The sequence below is a fragment of the Heptranchias perlo genome, unplaced genomic scaffold (assembly GCF_035084215.1).
Source record: "Heptranchias perlo isolate sHepPer1 unplaced genomic scaffold, sHepPer1.hap1 HAP1_SCAFFOLD_304, whole genome shotgun sequence".
Classification (NCBI taxonomy): domain Eukaryota; kingdom Metazoa; phylum Chordata; class Chondrichthyes; order Hexanchiformes; family Hexanchidae; genus Heptranchias; species Heptranchias perlo.
The window spans coordinates 213,875-235,552 of record NW_027139316.1 but is presented as its reverse complement, the minus strand read 5'-3'; the positions used below and the strand labels follow the sequence as shown (position 1 = coordinate 235,552).

The window sequence follows — 21,678 nt, the reverse complement described above, 5'->3', positions numbered from 1 at the left end:
GATAAAATGGATTAATTCAGGACAGACAGCAGGGATTATTGGAGGAAATAACACAGTGTAGGGATAAAATGGATTAATTCAGGACAGACAGCAGGGATTATTGGAGGAAATAACACAGTGTAGGGATAAAATGGATTAATTCAGGACAGACAGCAGGGATTATTGGAGGGAATAACACAGTGTAGGGATAAAATGGATTAATTCAGGACAGACAGCAGGGGTTATTGGAGGAAATAACACAGTGTAGGGATAAAATGGATTAATTCAGGACAGACAGCAGGGAATATTGGAGGGAATAACACAGTGTAGGGATAAAATGGATTAATTCAGGACAGACAGCAGGGAATATTGGAGGGAATTACACAGTGTAGGGATAAAATGGATAATTCAGGACAGACAGCAGGGAATATTGGAGGAAATAACACAGTGTGGGGATAAAATGGATTAATTCAGGACAGACAGCAGGGATTATTGGAGGAAATAACACAGTGTAGGGATAAAATGGATTAATTCAGGACAGACAGCAGGGATTATTGGAGGAAATAACACAGTGTAGGGATAAAATGGATTAATTCAGGACAGACAGCAGGGAATATTGGAGGGAATAACACAGTGTAGGGATAAAATGGATTAATTCAGGACAGACAGCAGGGATTATTGGAGGAAATAACACAGTGTAGGGATAAAATGGATCAATTCAGGACAGACAGTCGGGATTATTGGAGGAAATAACACAGTGTAGGGATAAAATGGATTAATTCAGGACAGACAGCAGGGAATATTGGAGGAAATAACACAGTGTAGGGATAAAATGGATTAATTCAGGACAGACAGCAGGGATTATTGGAGGGAATAACACAGTGTAGGGATAAAATGGATTAATTCAGGACAGACAGCAGGGAATATTGGAGGAAATAACACAGTGTAGGGATAAAATGGATTAATTCAGGACAGACAGCAGGGAATATTGGAGGAAATAACACAGTGTAGGGATAAAATGGATTAATTCAGGACAGACAGCAGGGAATATTGGAGGAAATAACACAGTGTAGGGATAAAATGGATTAATTCAGGACAGACAGCAGGGAATATTGGAGGAAATAACACAGTGTAGGGATAAAATGGATTAATTCAGGACAGACAGGAGGGATTATAGGTGGAAATAACACAGTGTAGGGATAAAATGGATTAATTCAGGACAGACAGGAGGGATTATAGGTGGAAATAACACAGTGTAGGGATAAAATGGATTAATTCAGGACAGACAGCAGGGATTATTGGAGGAAATAACCATGTGTCGGGATAAAATGCATTAATTCAGGACAGACAGCAGGGAATATTGGAGGAAATAACACAGTGTAGGGTTAAAATGGATTAATTCAGGACAGACAGCAGGGATTATTAGAGGAAATAACACAGTGTAGGGATAAAATGGATTAATTCAGGACAGACAGCAGGGAATATTGGAGGGAATAACACAGTGTAGGGATAAAATGGATTAATTCAGGACAGACAGCAGGGATTATTGGAGGAAATAACACAGTGTAGGGATAAAATGGATTAATTCAGGACAGACAGCAGGGAATATTGGAGGAAATAACACAGTGTAGGGATAAAATGGATTAATTCAGGACAGACAGCAGGGATTATTGGAGGAAATAACACAGTGTAGGGATAAAATGGATTAATTCAGGACAGACAGCAGGGAATATTGGAGGAAATAACACGGTGTAGGGATAAAATGGATTAATTCAGGACAGACAGCAGGGATTATTAGAGGAAATAACACAGTGTGGGGATAAAATGCATTAATTCAGGACAGACAGCAGGGATTATTGGAGGAAATAACACAGTGTAGGGATAAAATGGATTAATTCAGGACAGACAGCAGGGATTATTGGAGGGAATAACACAGTGTGGGGATAAAATGGATTAATTCAGGACAGACATCAGGGATTATTGGAGGAAATAACACAGTGTAGGGATAAAATGGATTAATTCAGGACAGACAGGAGGGATTATAGGTGGAAATAACACAGTGTAGGGATAAAATGGATTAATTCAGGACAGACAGCAGGGAATATTGGAGGAAATAACACAGTGTAGGGATAAAATGGATTCATTCAGGACAGACAGCGGGGATTATTGGAGGAAATAACACAGTGTAGGGATAAAATGCAATGGATGTTGTGAAGATGGATTGTTAAAAAGTGTTTGATAAGATGCCGGACAGGAGGCTTGTTGATCAGATTAAAGCTCACGGTATTACAGGGAGTGGGTCAGTGTGGATGGGAAGTTGGATAAAGGGCAGAGTTGTGGTTAATGATTGTTTTTCAGACTATAGGGATGTAAATGGCCATCTCCTCCATTAGCAGTGTTGGGACCATTGCTCTTGTCAATATCGAGTAATGACCTGGGCTTGGGTACAAGGGCATAAGATCAACATTTCCTGACAACACCAAGATAGGGAGCATTAAGAACTGTGAAGAGGAATGTTAGCAACTTCAGTGTGGCATTGGAACACTAGGAACAGGAGTCGGATATTCAGCCCCTCGAGCCTGTTCCACCATTCAGTGAGATTGGTGTCAGTGACTGTGGGGTTGGTTTATATCAGGCAGAATGAGATTGGTGTCAGTGATTGTGGTGTTTTTTTTATCAGAGTGGAGGTGATTGGTGTCAGTGACTGGGTGCAGGATTTGGAATCAGCCATTCAGCCCCACAATCCTGCTCCGCCATTCAATTGGATCAGGACTAATCTGTACCACAACTCCATTTACTCGCCTTTGCTCCATATCATCTTCAGCTGCTTCTTCGACAGCACCTCCCAAACCCGCGACCTCTACCACCTAGAAGGACAAGAGCAGCAGGCGCATGGGAACAACACCACCTGCACATTCCCCTCCAAGTCACACACCATCCCGACTTGGAAATATATCGCCGTTCCTTCATCATTGCTGGGTCAAAATCCTGGAACTCCCTTCCTAACAGCACTGTGGGAGAACCTTCACCACACGGACTGCACCAGTTTAAGAAGGCGGCTCACCACCAGCTTCTCAGAGGAAATTACGGATGGGCAATAAGTGCTGGTCTCGCCAGCGATGCCCACATCCCATGAAGGAATAAAAAAAATCCCTTGCAACCCTCACACAACAAAAACCTTTCGATCTCAATAATGAAAATTTCAGTCGAGCCCCAGCATCCACAGCCTTCCAGGGAAGTGAGTTTGTAATTTCCACAACCCTTTGTGTGAAAAATTGCTACCTTATTTTGCGCATAAATGACCCAGCTCTAATTTTAATATTATCAAGTAGGTGGCAGATGGAGTATAATGTGGGGAAATGTGAAATTATTCCCTTTGGTAGGAAGAATAGAAAAGCAGAATATTATTTAAAAGATGAGAGATTAAGAATTATTGGTGTTCAGAGGGATTTGGATGTCCGTGTACACGGATCACATAAAGTTAACATGCAGATCCAGCAAGCAATTAGGAAAGCAAATAGTACGTTGGCCTTTATTGCAAGGGGTTTGGAGAATAAGAGTAAGGAAGTCTTGCTGCAATTATATCGGGCTTTGGTGAGGCCACACCTGGAGTACTATGTACAGTTTTGGTCTCCTTACCTGAGGAAGGATATACTTGACTTCGAGGGGGTGCAACGAAGGTTCACTCGATTGATTCCTGGGATGAGAGGATTGTTGCATGAGGAGAGAGTGAGCAGAATGGCCCGATATTGTCTGAAGTTTAGAAGAATGAGAGGTGATCTCATTGAAACGTCAAAAATTCTTGGAGGGCTTGACAGGGTAGATGCTGAGAGGATGTTTCTCCTTGCTGAAGAGTCTAGAACTAGGAGGCATCGTCTCAGGATAAGGGGTCGGCCATTTAGGACAGAAATGAGGAAATATTTCTTCACTCAGAGGGTTGTCAATCTTTGGAATTCTCTGCCCCAGAGGGCTGTGGATGCTCAGTTGTTAAGTATTTTCAAGAATGAGATCGAGAGATTTTTGGACACCGAGGCAATCAAGGAATCAGGCAGGAAAGTGGAGTTAAGGTAGAAGATCAGCCAAGTTCTTACTGAATGGCAGAGCAGGCTCGAGGGGCCGTATGGCCCACTCCTGCTCCTATTTCTTATGCCCTCTTGTTCTGAATTCCCCCTCCAGAAGAAATCATTTCTCTGTATTTAACTTATTGAATCCCTTTATAATTTTAAACACCTTCATCAGATCACATCTCAATGTTCTAAACTCATGGGAATAAAAACCAAGTTTATGCCACCCGTCCTCATAATTTAACCCTTTTAACCCCGGCATCATTCTGGTGAATCTGCACTGGACCTTTTCTAAGGCCGATTTATCTCTCCCTCGGTTCGGTGCCCAGTTCTCCAGATGGGGTCTGACCAAGGTTCATTACAACTGAAGCATCACTTCTGTATTCCAACCCCACTCAAGATAAAGGTCAACATTCAATTAGACTTGTTGATTATTGTCAAGATTTGTAAGGTATTTGCAAAGGATTCGAGGGGATCTTAGAGTTGGGATTTTTCTTTATTCTGTCCACTCAAGGAGTTTGATAACAGACTTACTCCTTTGAATTTAGTGCTGGATTATTGGGCCGTGATGTGTTTACTTGTTTGTATTTTGTTAAATACATTTGCTGAGTGTATTTAAATTGAAGACGAGATTCCCAGGCCTGATGCTCTATTCACACATCGAAGGTGAGAGAGATGCTGTGGGACACACGATAAGTCCAGTAGCTGAAAGTGATTCACAGACTGGGTTTTGTGTTTAGTGATCCCGGGTACATTACTGATACCTTCCCTGGATCCCAAGGCTGGGAGAGGCACTCGGGAAGGTCCAGGGAGCTGGGACTTGGCCATGAGAGTAATTGAAGGTATGAGAACTGAAATAATCTGCAGTGAGAAAGGAGAAAAGGCAAAATAATCGGTAATGAGGACATCAATTAGTCTCTTATCTTGAATTCATCAAGTAATTGACCCATTCTGTTTGAAACAAAGTTGATTTATTTGACATCGATCCAGAATATTGAATTTCAGCCCAGTTATAGCGGTTATTAACATCAGCAGAAACAAATCCCAACTTCCAGAATGATGTTCTGCTGCTGAAACCCTCATCCGTGCCTTTGTTTACCTCCAGACTCGACTATTCCAATGCTCTCCAGGCCCGGCCTTCCACTTTACACCCTCCGTAAACTTGAACCCACAATCTCCAGATCAATGATCAGACCCATTATTCATTGTGTCACTGGCCCAGGCTGTGGAGAACACGGAGCAGCTCCCACTCCCACAGCACTGCGGTATGAGCAGGTACCGAGTCAGCCTCAGTCATGAGCACTGGAATCCACGAGTCCGGGTGTGTCAAAGGTGCACGGTGAACAATCACCAAAGTGAAACATTTTTGCCGCTTCCCTTCGATACCTCAGCTGGTCGAGCGACAAGACTGTCGTGGAAAATAAGACAAAGTCATCCTTCCGTCATTTGTTCAATTCCTGCTCGAAGGAGAACGCGTGATTTTGCAATAAGCAGCAATTAGTTCAAGGTCGCTCTCTTAACTTTACAGGCACCTCACAGATTAACATGTTGCCATGAAGGCACAGGACGCCTCTTTTCCTTTCTCAAACCTGAAAACTTTCTGTGTCTGCCCAAACAAGGCTGCTCTGCCTCTGCTCACCAGCAGGGAGCGCTTTTGAGCAGCAATACTTCAAAACACTCAGCTCTCGCTTTCAGGCAAAAGAAGTCTTCGATCAGCACCGGACTCCACGAGTCTGAACGTGTCAACAGGCGCACGGTGAACAATCACCAAAGACAGCACTGTTTATCACTTCCCTTCGATAGCTCAGCTGGTAGAGCGGAGGACTGTAGTGAATAAAACAAAATAAAGTCATCCTTAGGTCGCTGGTTCAATTCCGGCTCGAAGGAGTGAGTGTGATTTTGGAATAAGCAGCAATTACCTCAAGGTCACTCTCTGAACTTTACAGGCAGCTCACAGATTAACATGTTGCCACTCAGGCACAGGACACCTCTTCTCCTTTCCAAAACCTGAAAGCTTTCTGTGTCTGCCCGAGCACGGCTGTTTCACTCGAACATTTCCCTCTGCTCACCAGCAGGGAGTGCCTTTGAGCAGCAACACTTCAAATCGCCCTCAATTTCAGGCAAAATGGTCTTCGATCAGTCAGTCAGTCAGGGCTCTCGCTGCTCCTCGAGCTCGGGCGGCTGTTGCTTTCCGGTGACCTCGTCTTCCTTCCGAAGGCTCGGGCTCTTCTCAGCATCACTTCATGATTACTGTGGCTTCCCGTTCTGCTGTTCCTCACTTGCTGATGCTCGATACCGCCGATTGGAGCAAAGTATTTAATATATTCAGGGAGCGGCAACCCAAGGCAAGATTTCTCTGCTGGTCTTGGAGCAGCTTGAAGGCGAGTGAGAGGCAGGAACTGTGAGGGGCGATTTACAAACAGCAAACGAGGAATTAGCTCAACTGGTGGAGTGCTCACTTGGCCTGTGAGAAGTAGCGGGATCGTTGATTATATTGCCACTCACCGTTTGTCTTGGGGCAATTATACAGAAACAAGAGTGTTGTCAGTGAGTCCATCGCCCATGGACTTCCTAAACTTCACTGTGTGTTTGGGTACAGAGAGATCATGGGGCAGCTAATCTTTTGATGTGCTGCAGTAAGCAAAAGTTCTTGATTTTGCTATGCAGCAAAGATGGAAAGATGAGGTGAGAGATGGAAAAAAAGCTTCGTAATCCTTGATGCCTTCTCTGAAGATTGAATTCAAGCCCTTCAGATTATGACACTGATGCACTGCTTGCTGCACTGAGAAGGCACTTACCAGGTATGGAGCCAGGCAGCACCACCAAGTTGGACAGCTTGCAAGGTATTGAAGGCCATAAAATTTTGCATTAAAAAATCCAAGCCAGGTAGGAGTCGAACCTAATGCATTATCCATTGCACCACTGGCCCAGATTATAACGAATTAGTAGCAGTGGGAGGCAGTGGGCATGGCGGAGGTACTAAATAAATACATTGCATCTGTCTTTCCCAAGGAAGAAGATGCTGCCAGAGTGTCAGTGAAGGAAGATGTTGCAGAGATACTGGATTGGCTAAAAATTCATAAAGAGGAGGTACTGGAAAGGCTGACTGTACTTAAAGTAGATCCGTCATCTGGTCCGGATGGGATGCATCCTCGGTTGCTGAGGGAAGTAACGGTGGAAATTGCAGAGGTACTGGCAAAAAACCTCCAAACATCCTTAGATATGGGGGTGATGCCAGAGGACTGGAGAATTGCAAATGTTACACCCCTGTTCAAGAAAGGGTGAAAGAAAAAATCCAGCAACGACTGACCAGTCAGTTTAACCTCGGTAGTGGGGAAAGTTCTAGCAACGATAATCCGGGACAGAATTAGCAGTCACTTGGACAAGGATTAGGGAAAGCCAGCACGGATTTGTTAAAGGCAAATCGTGTTTAATTAACTTGATACAGTTTTTTGATGAGGTAACAGAGAGTAGATGAGGGCAATGCAGTTAATGTGGTGTGTATGGACTTCGAAAAGGCGTCAGATAAAGTGCCGCATAATGGGTTTGTCATCAAGATTGAAGCCCATGGAATAAAAGGGGCAGTAGCAGCATGGATACAGAATTGGCTAAATAACAGGAAACAGTGTGGTGGTGAACGGTTGTTTTTCGGAATGGAGGGAGGTGTACAGTGGTGTTCCCCAGGGGTCGGTGCTGGGACCACTGCTTTCCTTGATATACATTAATGACTTGGACTTGGGGATACAGGGCACAATTTCCAAATTCTTCCTCCCAAAATGCTCCACTTCACTGTCATCTGCATTAAAATTCATCGGCCAATTATACACCCATTTTGCAAGTTTATTAATGTATTTTGTATTTGGTCGCAATCTTCATCAATATTATCCAAACTCCACCCCACCCCGCCAATCTGGTGTCATCTGTAAATTTTGAAATTGTACTTCCGATTCCCGAGTCCAATTCGTTGATGTGAATTGTGAACAGTGGTCCCAGAACCAATCCTTGTGGAGCCCCACTTTCCACCTTATACAGTGTGAGTCGCTACAATTAACCCCACTCTCTGTTTTAGAGCAGGAGTCAAGAGAAACTTCTTTACATAGGGAGTAGGCAGTCTGTGGAATTCACTTCCACGGTTCGTGTTTGGGGCACACAGTTCTGTAATGACAAGTGGTCCTCATGTTTTTATCCAAGACAGGCCTCAGCCCAGTCATTTACTCTAAATGTTGGTGCAATAGTTCAAGCTCAGAGGTGCCAGGTATCGGGAGCAGCAGCAGCTGTCAATAAAATCTAAATGTAAGTAAATACCAATACAGTTCATCTTCATCTATTTCTAGTTTAATAACGTTTGCTGAATGTGGCCCAGGCCAAGTGCCAGGATATCGGGTCAGGTTCACCATAGGAAATGAGTTTGACATCCCTGAGATAGACAATGTGAACCGGATTACCCTCATCCACGAACCCAGCAACTTCTTCAAAAAACTCAAGCAAGTTTGTAAGACACCATTTTCTTTCCCAGAAGCCGTGTTGAGTATCTCTAATGGCTCCCTCTCTTTCCCCGTGATCATAAACAGCATCTCTTAGGATCCCTTCAAGCATCTTCCCTCTGATCGAGGTCACACTGATGGGCCTGTCATTCCCCGGCTCTGATTTGTCCCCTTTAATGAAAATGGGAACTACGTGAGCTCCCTTCCAATCTCAGGGGACAATCCCTGACTCTATTGAGCTGTTGAAGATACAGGCAAGGGGCTCACAGAGCACCCGTCCCATCTCTTTAAACACCCGGGGGTGGATATCATCTGGACCTGGAGCACAATGCATTTTGAGAGTTCATATTTTATCCAAAGTGACATCCCATTCTATTTTAATATTTATGATGTTATTGTTGACAGCACATCCCACAGCTGGAATCTGAACATCATCCACAGGAGTGCAGACTGATGAGAAATAGTCATTCAACAGCTCTGCCACAGCCCGGGAATCTGTCCTGAACTGTCTTTCAGTGGCCCTAAAGCATCTTTAATGGTCTTCTGACTCCTGACGGAGCTGGAAAGACATTTGCTATTATTCTCAGAATTGGGCACCATCTTCTTTTCCAAAGATCTCTGAACTTCTCTAATGGCTGCTTTTGTCTCCCTCGATTGTGGGTGATATTTGACCCAATTCTCCTGTAAACTGAATTCATCCTGATCCGATCTGGGTTAAATGTAAGACAGTTCGGGGAGTCAGGAATCATTCACTGCTAGACCCACACTGAGAGGTAAAACCCCAGATGGTTCCTTAGTAAGGATTCCTCTGGTACCTCAGCATATCTTTGTCAGCTATCTCACAGTCCACTCCTGGAGGCCCCACTCCCTGAGCCTGCAACCTTCAGCAGGGTCAGAGATGGAGTTCCGCAGTGGGAGTGATCCCAGAGTAACTGTCGGGATTGCCCCCACCCTGTGGATGGTCCGGATCGTGTATTTTTAGTGATCCTGGTGTCTGACACGCACACATCAATAAAACCGGGAATTCTGGAAACACACTGCAGGTCCTTCTTTATCTGGAGATCGAATGACTGTTGTATAATTGTACCAGCAGTTAACAGGCTCCTGTGAACTCCTCCCTCTGCTATTTTGATGCAGACTTTAACCCATTTATTTTAAATGGGTTTATTTTAAATGAGTTAACGCCTGCCTTAAATGGTAGACTCAGGACTGTCACACAAACAGGTTAAATCTTCATAGAATAATTACCACAGTCATTTTTAAACTGGACGCCGCACGGTGACTTTGCTGTCAGTGAAGAGAGACGAGAAAGACCAAAGTGCCGTTTGCCCCTCTCAGTGTGGCCCTGAAGGACTGTGTCCAGGCTGAAGTTCTGTTCCCACCGGACGATCCTCCCCCCAGATTGTCCTTTCTGAGCTCCAGTCAGGTGATGCTCAACACTCAGGTGGGAAAGACCAAAATCTACAACAAGGGTTTAAAACAAAGCTGATTTATTTAACAGATATCCAGAATATTAAACTCCAGCCCAGTTATAGGGGTCATGAACATCAGGAGAAACAAACCCCAACTGTCAGAATGAACATGGTTCAGTCCTGGATGGGATTAACAGCAGAATCCAACCCCTGCAGTCATATGTGAACTCGCTGGTGTCTCAGCACGTGTGATGACTGAGTGAATCCCTTCCCACACACGGAGCAGGTGAACAGTCTCTCAACCAATCGGCATGAGTTGATGTGTCAGCAGTTCATTTCTGCTTTTAAAGCTCTTCTCACAGTCACTGAGTTAAAAGGTCACTCAATAGTGTCAACAAGTGGATGTTTCAGAAGGTGGGATGAATTAGTGAATCCCTTCCCACACACGGAGCAGGTGAACAGTCTCTCCCCAGTGTGAGTGCGTCGATGTCTCAGCAAATCATTTCTGATTTTAAATCTTTTCTCTCAGTCAGAACATTTAAAGGTCTCTTATCAGTGTGAACTCGCTGGTGTGACAGAAGGAGGGATGACCGAGTGAATCTCTTCTTTCACACAGAGCAGGAGAACGGCCTCTCCCTAGTGTGAACTCGCTGGTGAGTGCGTTGGTGTTTCAGCAGATTAAATTTGCTTTTAAACCTCTTCTCACAGTCAGAACATTTAAAAGGTCTCTCCCCAGTGTGAACTCGCTGGTGTGTCAGCAGGGCGGATGACTGAGTGAATCCTTTCCCACACACGGAGCAGGTGAACGGCCTCTCCCCGGTGTGGGTGCGTTGGTGTCTCATCAGATCAATTTTGCTTTTAAACCTCTTCTCACAGTCAGAACATTTAAAAGGTCTCTCATCGGAGTGAACTCGCTGGTGTTTCAGCAGGTCGGATGACTGAGTGAATCTCTTCCCACACACGGAGCAGATGAACGGTCTCTCCCCAGTGTGACGGCGTCGATGAGTTTCCAGCTCTGAAGGGTAATTGAATCCCTTCCCACAGTTCCCACATTTCCACGGTTTCTCCATGGTCTGGGTGTCCTTGTGTCTCTCCAGGTTGATGATCAGTTGAAGCCTCGTCCACACACAGAACACGTGTACGGTTTCTCCCCGCTGTGAATGGTGCGATGTTTTTTCTGGCTGTGTAACTGGTTAAAGCTCTTTCCACAGTCAGTGCACTGGAACACTCTCACTCGGGTGTGTGTGTCTCGGTGCTTTTCCACTCACACTGATGTTTGAAATCTTCTCCCACGGATAGAACAGACAAACATTTCTCCTTCCACATTCAAAGGCCGATGATATTCAGGTCCTGATGAATCGAGTGACTCTGTCAGATCTTGACGTGATCTTTGGTTTGAGTTTCCCTCTGCAAATCCACCCCTGTAAAAGGAGTTTATAAAAGTCATCACTGTAAGTACAGGATAGAAATTCAGATCAGATAACTCTACTTTCTATGGAACATTATTTCCTCTCTCATTCCTCAAAGCTGTAAATCCCCATCCCACACACTCTCCCTCCTCCCTGTGCTGAAATCCAAACCCATCACATCATCTTTCAGTGGCACGAAACCATGAGTGAAAGGGTGAGAGAGTGAGTGAGTGTGAGAGAGTGAGTGTGAGAGAGTGAGTGTGAGAGAGTGAGTGTGAGAGAGTGAGTGTGAGAGAGTGAGTGTGAGAGAGTGAGTGTGAGCACAGCAGTGGGCTCGGTGTGGAGAATGAAGTGGAGCAGGTGGAGCATGTTTCAGTGGGGCAGCAGTGATCATAATCTCATTAGGTTTAGAACAGTTATGGAAAATGACAGGGGACAGTCAAATGTGAAAATTCTTAACTGGAGGAGGGCTAATTCCGGTGAGTTAAAAAGGGATCTTGTCCAGGTTGATTGGAATCAAAAATTGGCAGGCAGAACAGTCATTGAACAATGGGAGGCCTTCAAGGAGGAGTTGGTTTGGGTGCAGAGTAGACAGATTCCCACGAGGAGGAAAGGAACGGCATCCAAAGCTCAAGCTCCCTGGATGACTGAAGATATGGAGATGACCGATCACCATTTCTCCTTCATTTACAGACGCTCCCTGACCGATCACCAATTCTCCATCATTTACAGACGCTCCATGTCCGATCACCATTTCTCCTTCATTTACAGACGCTCCCTGACCGATCACCATTTCTCCTTCATTTTCAGACGCTCCCTGACCGATCACCATTTCTCCTTCATTTACAGACGCTCCCTGACCGATCACCATTTCTCCTTCATTTACAGACGCTCCCTGACCGATCCGATTTCCCCTTCATTTACAGACGCTCCCTGACCGATCTCCATTTCTCCTTCATTTATAGACGCTCCCTGACGATCACTATTTCTCCTTCATTTACAGACGCTCCCTGACCGATCACCCTTTCTCCTTCATTTACAGACGCTCCCTGACCGATCACCCTTTCTCCTTCATTTACAGACGCTCCCTGACCGATCCGATTTCCCCTTCATTTACAGACGCTCCCTGACCGATCTCCATTTCTCCTTCATTTACAGACGCTCCCTGACCGATCACCATTTCTCCTTCATTTACAGACGCTCCCTGACCGATCAACATTTCTCCTTCGTTTGCAGACGCTCCCTGACCGATCACCATTTCTCCTTCGTTTACAGACGCTCCCTGACCGATCTCCATTTCTCCTTCATTTACAGACGCTCCCTGACCGATCACCCTTTCTCCTTCATTTACAGACGCTCCCTGACCGATCACCATTTCTCCTTCGTTTGCAGACGCTCCCTGACCGATCACCATTTCTCCTTCGTTTACAGACGCTCCCTGACCGATCACCATTTCTCCTTCGTTTGCAGACGCTCCCTGACCGATCACCATTTCTCCTTCATTTACAGACGCTCCCTGACCGATCACCATTTCTCCTTCATTTACAGACGCTCCCTGACCGATCACCATTTCTCCTTCATTTACAGACGCTCCCTGACCGATCACTATTTCTCCTTCATTTACAGACGCTCCCTGACTGATCACCATTTCTCCTTCATTTACAGACGCTCCCTGACCGATCCCCATTTCCCCCTCATTTCCCGGCGGGTAGTGAGGGGGGGATAATGTTCACTGTTTTATATTCGGGTCTGGGGCCGCACTCGGGGTTTGTAAAGCCTGAGCCTGGGCCTGAGCCCGGACCCGGGCCCCGGGGTTTATTGAGCCTCTTGCTCCGATCCTCTGACCTGCACCGAACGCGCTCCTCCCGCAGCCTCGACTGGCCGCGCATGCTCAGGACACACTGCCCGATAATGAGTCACTACTGCGCCTGCGCACTGGGCTCCACTGATTCAGATAGGGCACAATCAGAACCGCGCTGCATGCTGGGTGATGCAGCCGCCATTGATGATCTTACTATCAGGCCGGAAAACAAAGACATTGGAAGCAGATAATTCAAGTGTTTAATTTATTTTCTAAATAATTGAATCGTTCAATTCATTAAATAATCAATTGTTTAATTTATTACATAAACAATTCAATAGTTTAATTCATTATACAAATATTCCTTCGTTTAATTTATTATATAAAGAATTCAATATTTCGTTGAATTATTTATATAATAAATTAAAGACGAGACTTCTTTATGTAATAAAGTAAACAATTGATTATTTATATAATAAATGAAACACTTGATTATTTATATAATAAATGAAACACTTGATTATTTATATAATAAATGAAACACTTGATTATTTATATAATAAATAATGTTTTGAAAGTCTTCATTCAATAAATTAAATAATGGTTATTGATATGATTAAATAAACACTTGAATCTTTGTATGATAAGTTAAACCTGTGAATTAATTATATAATTTAAACACGACCTCTTTATATAATAAATTTAACACGTGTGATTTATGTAATAAATTAAGCTGTTGAATTATTTATATAATAAATTAAACAATTGATTTTTTATATAATAAATTAGACATGCATTATTATATAATAAATTAAACTATTGAATTATTTGGATACTTAATTTATTATGAAAATAATTCAATAGTTTAATTTAACAACTGACGTAGTTATGTAAGAAATTAAACAATTGATTATTTATATAATTCAATAGTTTAATTCATTATATAAATAATCAATTGTTTAATTTCTTACATAACTACGTCAGTTGTTAAATTAAACTATTGAATTATTTATATAATAAATGAAACAGTTGAATTATTTAAATAATAAATGAAACAAATGAAGTATTTACATAATAAATTATACACTTGAATGCTTCATATAATAAATTAAACACTTGTTTATTTGTATAATAAATTCACAAATTGAATTATTTATACAATAAATTAAACAACGGAGCTATTTACATAGTAAATTATACACTTCAATTATTATATAATTAAACTACTGAATTATTTATCAAATATATTAATCAATTTAATTATTCATATCATAAATTAAACAATTCAATAATTTACATAAAAATTAAACACTTGAATTATTTATAAAATATTAAACAATTGAACTATTTACATAATAAATTTAGCTATTGAATTTTTTATACAATAAATTAAACTCTTGGTTATTTACATAATAAATTAATCAATCGAATAATTTAAACTATTGAATTCTCTTTATAATAAATGAAACATTTGAAGTATTCATATAATAAATTAAACACTTGAAAACAATTAAATTATTGATATAATAAAATAAGCAATTCATTATTTATTTAATGAATTAAAATATTGAGTTATTTATATTACATTTTAAACTTTTCAATTATTTATATAATAAATGAAGCCAGCTTGGACAAAATGGAGGCAAGCGCAGAGTCCGTCTTGGACAAAATGGCGGCCGGCGCGGCCACCATCTTGGAAAAAATGGCAGCAAGCACGGCAGTCATCTTGGAAAACATGGCGGCAGGCGCAGCCGCCATCTGGGATAAAATGGCGGCAAGCACGGCCACCATCTTGGCACAAATGGCCGCCGCCGCCGCCATCTTATCAGATGGCGGCAAGCGGCCGACAGAGTGTCCCCAGTGATCCCGCAGTGACCCCAGAATGTCCCAGTGACCCCAGAGTGATGCCGGGGTCCCAGCGTGCACCCAGTCAGCCCAGAGTGAGGCCAGGGTGCAGCCGGGGATCCCAGAGCGATGCCAGAGCGGCGGCCTTTGCGTTTGGGCCGCCACAACAACCACCACCACACCTGTACTGTACGTGTACAGCACAGAGTGGGTAAAAGGGAACGATTCACTCCTGTCTGGTACTGTACGGCCCGTGTGTGTCTCAGTGTCAGCTCCTGTACATGTACAGCACAGAGTGGGTAAAAGGGAACGATTCACTCCTGTCTGGTACTGTACGGCCCGTGTGTGTCTCAGTGTCAGCTCCTGTACGTGTACAGCACACGGTGGGTAAAAGGGAACGATTCACTCCTGTCTGGTACTGTACGGCCCGTGTGTGTCTCAGTGTCAGCTCCTGTACATGTACAGTACACAGTGGGTAAAAGGGAACGATTCACTGAGAGATTGCAATGTTGAGTGTAACGGTTATTTGAGGGGTTCAGTCCCTTAACGGGCTGTGTTTTGACAGACACTTTTTACAGTAAGGAGTTGAGTTTAGTTTAGGGAGGTGGGTACAATCCGTGTCTGGGACTCACTGGCCCTGTGAAATATTGAATTTTGCTCACAATATGGTGTGTTTGGATTAATAGGGGACAAGGTTTAACTGCACTGGGCTGGATTGTTTTTATAAATCTCTCATTGACTGGGTCCTTCAGACCAGGATGGGAGCTGCTTCTCTCTCTCTCTCTCTCTCTGTAAACACCCTGAGGCAGTGAAACACTCTCTGACAAACTGTTGATGTGGAGATTTTCACATCGTTCGCCTGACGAAGGAGGAAGCCTCCGAAAGCTTGTGAATTTAAAATAAAATTGCTGGACTATAACTTGGTGTTGTAAAATTGTTTACAATTGACAAACTGTTCACAGGAACCAACCCATCAGACATGGGGAATATACAAAAATCTGGGACTGGAAATGAGCCTCCCACCAACAGAGCAGAGAGAAGAAGGAAATCATCACACCTTCAAGATCTGGATCGGTTTTGTCTTTGGAGCAGGTTCTGGTTAATTTTACTGCTTTAAAGTTATGTTATGGGACCAGTGAGACTGAGACACACACACACACACACACACACAGACTGTACAGTCAGGAGCCACGTGGTCCTTGTACAGACATTGGGTTTGAATTGAGCTGAGCTGTGCCACAAATGAATATGGGATTAAAATCTCAAATTCCAATCAGTTTGCTCCCGAGCTTCCCCATGTGTCTGTGTGGTTCCATTACAATACAATTTCACATGGGGGCCCAAAATGGCTTCGGAATTAACACGATTTCTTTCTGAGTTGTCAGTGACCTTTTCAAAAATTAAACTTCAAACTCAGAAAACATTTGGAGGCTGTTTTCACATTTGGGCCCTCTGGGTGCTGCAGGACGCTCCCTGAAAGAGCTTTTAATTTCAATTAAGACCCCAGATATGTCACATTGTCAGCCTCTGAATAATAGTTTGATCCACTTTGTGTTATTTCTGAAAAGTTGCACTTGCAATGAACGAAGGGAGGAATTTGGGCTCGAACAGATGGTGATATTCTGGCATGACGGAGCTGGGCAGAGATGAGCTATTGGATCCACAGCATTCCTGCCCTCCCCACCATCTAATTTAAATTATATTTTTGTATTGCTAGAAACAGCATGTAAGGGGTTAACTCCTGATACTATATAAAGTTTGTTACTGTGTGTCTCAGTGTCAGCTCCTGTACATGTACAGCACATGGTGGGTTAAAGGGAACGATTCACTCCTGTCTGGTACTGTACGGCCTGTGTGTGTCTCAGTGTCAAAGGTGTGAGAGGCCGAGACAGAGAGAGGGTGACAGAGATAGAGAGAGAGAGAGAGAGTAACAGCGAGAGAGAGAGAGAGAGAGAGAGAGACAGATTGCGAAAAACACAGCGGGAGAGTGGGAGATAGGCAGAGAGACAGCGAGGGGGACAGATAGGTCGTGAGAAAAACAGAGAGAGAGAGAAAGAGAGCGAGGGGGGAGAGAGAGAGAGAAAAAGTCAGAGAGGGGAAGAGAGGCCGAGAGAGAGAGAGGGGGATAGAGAGGGAGAGGAGGAGAGAGAGAGAGAGAATGATGGAGAGAGAGATAGAAAGAGAGCGAGAGAGAGACAGAGAAAAAGGCAAAGACAGGGCGAGAGAGGCAGAGAGAGAGAGACAGAGAGAGGGGTAAAGAGGCAGAGGGAGAGAGAGGGACAGAGAGAAGGGGAGAGAGGCAGAGAGAGACAGAGGCAGAGACAGAAAAAGACAGAGAGAGTGGGGGGAGAGAGAGAGAATAACAGAGAGAGGCAGAGAGATAGAGAGAGAGAAAGAGAGAGAGAGAAAATGACAGAGAGGGGAGAGAGGCAGAGAAAGACAGCGAACAGAGGGTGAGAGAAAAAGACAGAGCGAGGGGGAGAGAGAGTGTGAGGGGGTCTCCTGCCAGAAAGCGGGACTTGTGTCGGTGAGGGTCCTGCAGGGTGTTTGGGTGATGTGCCTGTCATGGTTGAATAGCTGCCAGTGTGTGTGACCTGTGAGTTGTGGGTGTGCGGCTTGCAACAGTGGTAATGTGTGAGGGTGAGAGGAAGCATCTGATTGAAAGAGTTTTTTGGTGGGTGGGAGATGGGGGCCCCCCTTGCTGTTGAGAAGCCATTAAACAGCCCAGAGAGGCCTGGCTGCTCGCAGGAATCGGGTAAATCACCAGGCAGTACCAATTCACTCTCTGCCTCTCTCTCGCCCTGTCTCCATCTTTTTCTCTCTCTCTCTGCCTCTCGCCTCCTCTCTCTCTGTCTCCCCGCTCTGTCTTTTTCTCTCTCTCTCTCTCTCTCTCTGCCTCTCACCCCCTCTCTCTCTGTCCCTCTCTCTCTGTTGTCTTTCCGAATTTCTCTTGTTAGGAAAGTACTCGGGTACTGTACGGCCTCAGTGTGTGTCTCAGTGTCAGCTCCTGTACATGTATAGTACACAGTGGGTAAAAGGGAACGATTCACTCCTGTCTGGTACTGTACGGCCCGTGTGTGTCTCAGTGTCAGAGGGTGTGAGAGGCCGAGAGAGAGAGAGAGGGGGAGAGAGAGAAATGGACAGAGAGAGAGAGGGGGAGAGAGAGAGAGAGAGAGAGAGAGAGAAAAAGACAGAGGGAGAGGGGGAGATAGGCAGCGAGAAAGCGAGGGGGACAGATAGATAGAGAGTAAAACAGAGAGAGAGAGGGGGAGAGAGAGAGAGAGAAAAGGTCAGAGAGAGGAGAAGAGAGGCTGAGAGAGGGAGGGACAGAGAGAGTGGAGGAGAGAGGCAGAGAGAGAGAGAGAATGATGGAGAGAGGGATAGAGAGAGAAAAAGACAGAGAGAGCGGGAGAGAGGGATAGAGAGAGAGAAAAGGACGGAGAGACGAGGGAGAGAGGCAGAGAGAGAGAGACACACACAGAGAAAGAGAGAAACAGAGAGAGAGGGGGAAAGAGGCAGAGGGAGAGAGAGGGACAGAGAGACAGAGAAAAAGACAGAGAGAGAGAGAGACAGAGGAAGAGGGGGAAAGAGGCAGAGAGAGAGAGCGAAAACGACAGAGGATGGGGGAGAGACAGAGAATAAGACAGAGAGAGAGGCAGAGAGAGATAGAGAGAGAGAGAGAGAGAGAGAAAAAGACAGAGAGAGGAAGAGAGGCAGCGAAAGAGAGGGGAAGAGAGAGAGACAGAGTGAGAGCAGGAGAGAGGCAGAGAGAGGGGGGGTGAGAGAGAGGGGGAGAGACAGAGAGAGAGAGAAAAAGACAGAGTGGGAGGGGTGAGAGAGAAAGAGAGAGGGGTGAGAGGGACAGAGAGAGAGAAAAAGACAGAGAGACAGAGAGAGAGAGGGGCAAAGAGGCAGAGGGAGAGAGAGGGACAGAGAGACAGAGAAAAAGATAGAGAGAGAGAGAGAGAGAGAGAGAGAGAAAAAGACAGAGAGGGGAGAGAGGCAGCGAGAGAGAGAGAGAGAGAGAGAGACAGGGGGAGAGAGATAGGGACAGAGAGAGGAAGAGCGGCAGCGAGAGGGGGGGGGGGGAGAGAGAGAGAGAGAGAGAGAGAGGGACAGGTGGAGAGAAAAAGAAAGAGAGAGATGGGGACAGAGAGAGGGATGGAGAGAGGGAGTCACAAAGAGAGAGGGGAAGAGAGAGAGAGAGAAAAAGACAGTGAGAGGGCTGAGGGAGAGAGAGAGAGTGACAGAGATAGCGGTAGAGAGAGAGAGTGGGAGAGAGAGAGAAAAAGACAGAGAGAGAAAAAGACAGAGAGAGAAAAAGACAGAGAGAGAAAAAGACAGAGAGAGAAAAAGACAGAGAGAGAAAAAGACAGAGAGAGAAAAAGACAGAGAGAGAAAAAGACAGAGAGAGAAAAAGACAGAGAGAGAAAAAGACAGAGAGAGAAAAAGACAGAGAGGGGGGACAGAGAGAGGGGGGACAGAGAGAGGGGGGACAGAGAGAGGGGGACTCCCTGCAAGAAAACGGGACGTGTGTCGGTGAGGGACCTGGTGGTTGTTTGGGTGATGTGCCTGTCATGGTTGAATAGGTGCCAGTGTGTGTGACCTGTGAGTTGTGGGTGTGCGGCTTGCAACAGTGGTAATGTGTGAGGGTGAGAGGAAGCATCTGATTGAAAGAGTTTATTGCGAGGTGGGAGATGGGGCCCTCCCTTGCTGGTGAGAAGCCATTAAACAGCCCAGAGAGGCCTGGCTGCTCGCGGGAAATGGGTAAATCACCAGGCAGGACCAATCCACTCTCTGCCTCTCTACCACACTCTCTGCCCCTCTCTCTCTCTTTTTCTTTCTCTCTGTCCCCCTCTCTCCTTCTGCCTCTCGCTCCTCTCTCTCTCACCCTCTCTGTCTTTCTCTCTCTGACTCTCTCCCCGCTCTGCCTTTTTCTCTCTCTCTCTCTGCCTCTCTCCCCCTCTCTCTCTGTCCTTTTCTCTCTCTCTGCCCCTCTCTCTGTTGTCTTTCTGAATTTCTCTTGATTGAAAAGTACTCAGGTACTGTACGGCCCGTGTGTGTCTCAGTGTCACTTCCTGTACATGCACAGCACACAGTGGGTAAAAGGGAACGATTCACTCCTGTCTGGTACTGTACGGTCCGTGTGTGTCTCAGTGTGAGCTCCTGTACATGTACAGCACACAGTGGGTAAAAGGGAATGATTCACTGAGAGATTGCAATGTTGAGTGTAACGGTTATTTGAGGGGTTCAGTCCCTAAACGGGCTGTGTTTTGACAGACACTTTACAGTAAGGAGTTGAGTTTAGGGAGGTGGGTACAATCTGTGTCTTGGACTCACTGGCCCTGTGAAATATTGAATTTTGCTCACAATATGGTGTGTTTGCATTAATGGGGGACAAGGTTTAACTGCACTGGGCTGGATTGTTCATAAATCTCGCATTGACTGGGTCTTTCAGACCAGGATGGGAGCTGCTTATCTCTCTCTCTGTAAATTCTAAACAATTTTACAACACCAAGTTATAGTCCAACAAATTTATTTTAAATTCCACAAGCTTTCGGAGGCTTCCTCCTTCCTCAGGTGAACGGTGTGGAAAAAAACTGTAAACACCCTGAGGCACTCTCTGTAAACACCCTGAGGCAGTGAAACACTCTCTGACAAACTGTTCACAGGAACCAACCCATCAGACATGGGGAATATACAAAAACCTGGGACTGGAAATGAGCCTCCCACCAACAGAGCAGAGAGAAGGAGGAAATCATCACACCTTCAAGATCTGGATCGGTTTTAGCCATGATGTGGAGATGCCGGTGATGGACTGGGGTTGACAATTGTAAACAATTTTACAACACCAAGTTATAGTCCAACGATTTTATTTGAAATTTACAAGCTTTTGGAGGCTTCCTCCTTCCTCAGGTAAATGTCAGGAACTCCTCGAAGCCTATGCATTTATAAATCACAGAACAATACATGGTGATTACAGATAGTCTTTGCAACTGCCCGTTGCCAAGGCAATCACAGTGTTCAGACAGAGAGGTGTTACCTACAGAGCCCCCGAATATACAGTCAACACAAATAAAAACAGAAAAGAGAGAGGCAGAAACATCCAGAAGGCAGAGAAAGCCAGCATATGACCCGTTATATTAAAAACAGATAGCTTTTGTTCGCTGGTGGGGTTACGTGCAGCGTGACATGAACCCAAGATCCCGGTTGAGGCCGTCCTCATGGGTGCGGATCGGTTTTGTCTTTGGAGCAAGTTCTGGTTAATTTTACTGCTTTAAAGTTATGTTATGAGACCAGTGAGACTGAGACACAGACACACACACACACACACACACACACACACACAGACTGTACAGTCAGGAGACACGTGTCCCTTGCACAGACATTGGGTTTGAATTGAGCTGAGCTGTGCCACAAATGAATATGGGATTAAAATCTCAAATTCCAATCAGTTTGCACCCGAGCTTCCCCATGTGTCTGTGTGGTTCCATTACAATACAATTTCACATGGGGGCCCAAAATGGCTTGAGAATTAACACGATTTCTTTCTGAGTTGTCAGTGACCTTTTCAAAAATTAAACTTCAAACTAAGAAAACATTTGGAGGCTGTTTTCACATTTGGGCCCTCTGCGTGCTGCAGGACGCTCCCTGAAAGAGCTTTTAATTTCAATTAAGACCCGA

The 21,678-nt window shown here is 44.7% G+C and overlaps 2 protein-coding genes and 1 non-coding gene across 10 annotated transcripts in view; 2 read left to right on the top strand and 1 right to left on the bottom strand.

The window, feature by feature from the left end:
- Positions 1-21,678, bottom strand: part of LOC137311135 (zinc finger protein 229-like) — a 155,312-nt gene that overhangs the window by 29,556 nt on the left and 104,078 nt on the right. The window lies entirely within an intron of this gene.
- The window catches only part of LOC137311132 (zinc finger protein 850-like), a 188,931-nt gene that overhangs the window by 112,680 nt on the left and 54,573 nt on the right, over positions 1-21,678 (top strand). The window contains exon 1 of one of the 3 annotated variants that reach the window (XM_067978504.1): positions 17,486-17,749. The exons of the other annotated variants lie outside the window; for them this stretch is intronic. The gene's annotated coding sequence lies outside the window, so the exon portion shown is untranslated. Of the gene's footprint in view, positions 1-17,485; positions 17,750-21,678 lie in introns of those variants that run through there. 3 annotated transcript variants of the gene reach the window in all.
- Positions 5,837-5,930, top strand: trnay-gua (transfer RNA tyrosine (anticodon GUA)). The gene is made up of 2 exons: positions 5,837-5,873; positions 5,895-5,930. It is a non-coding gene; the product is annotated as a tRNA-Tyr (tRNA).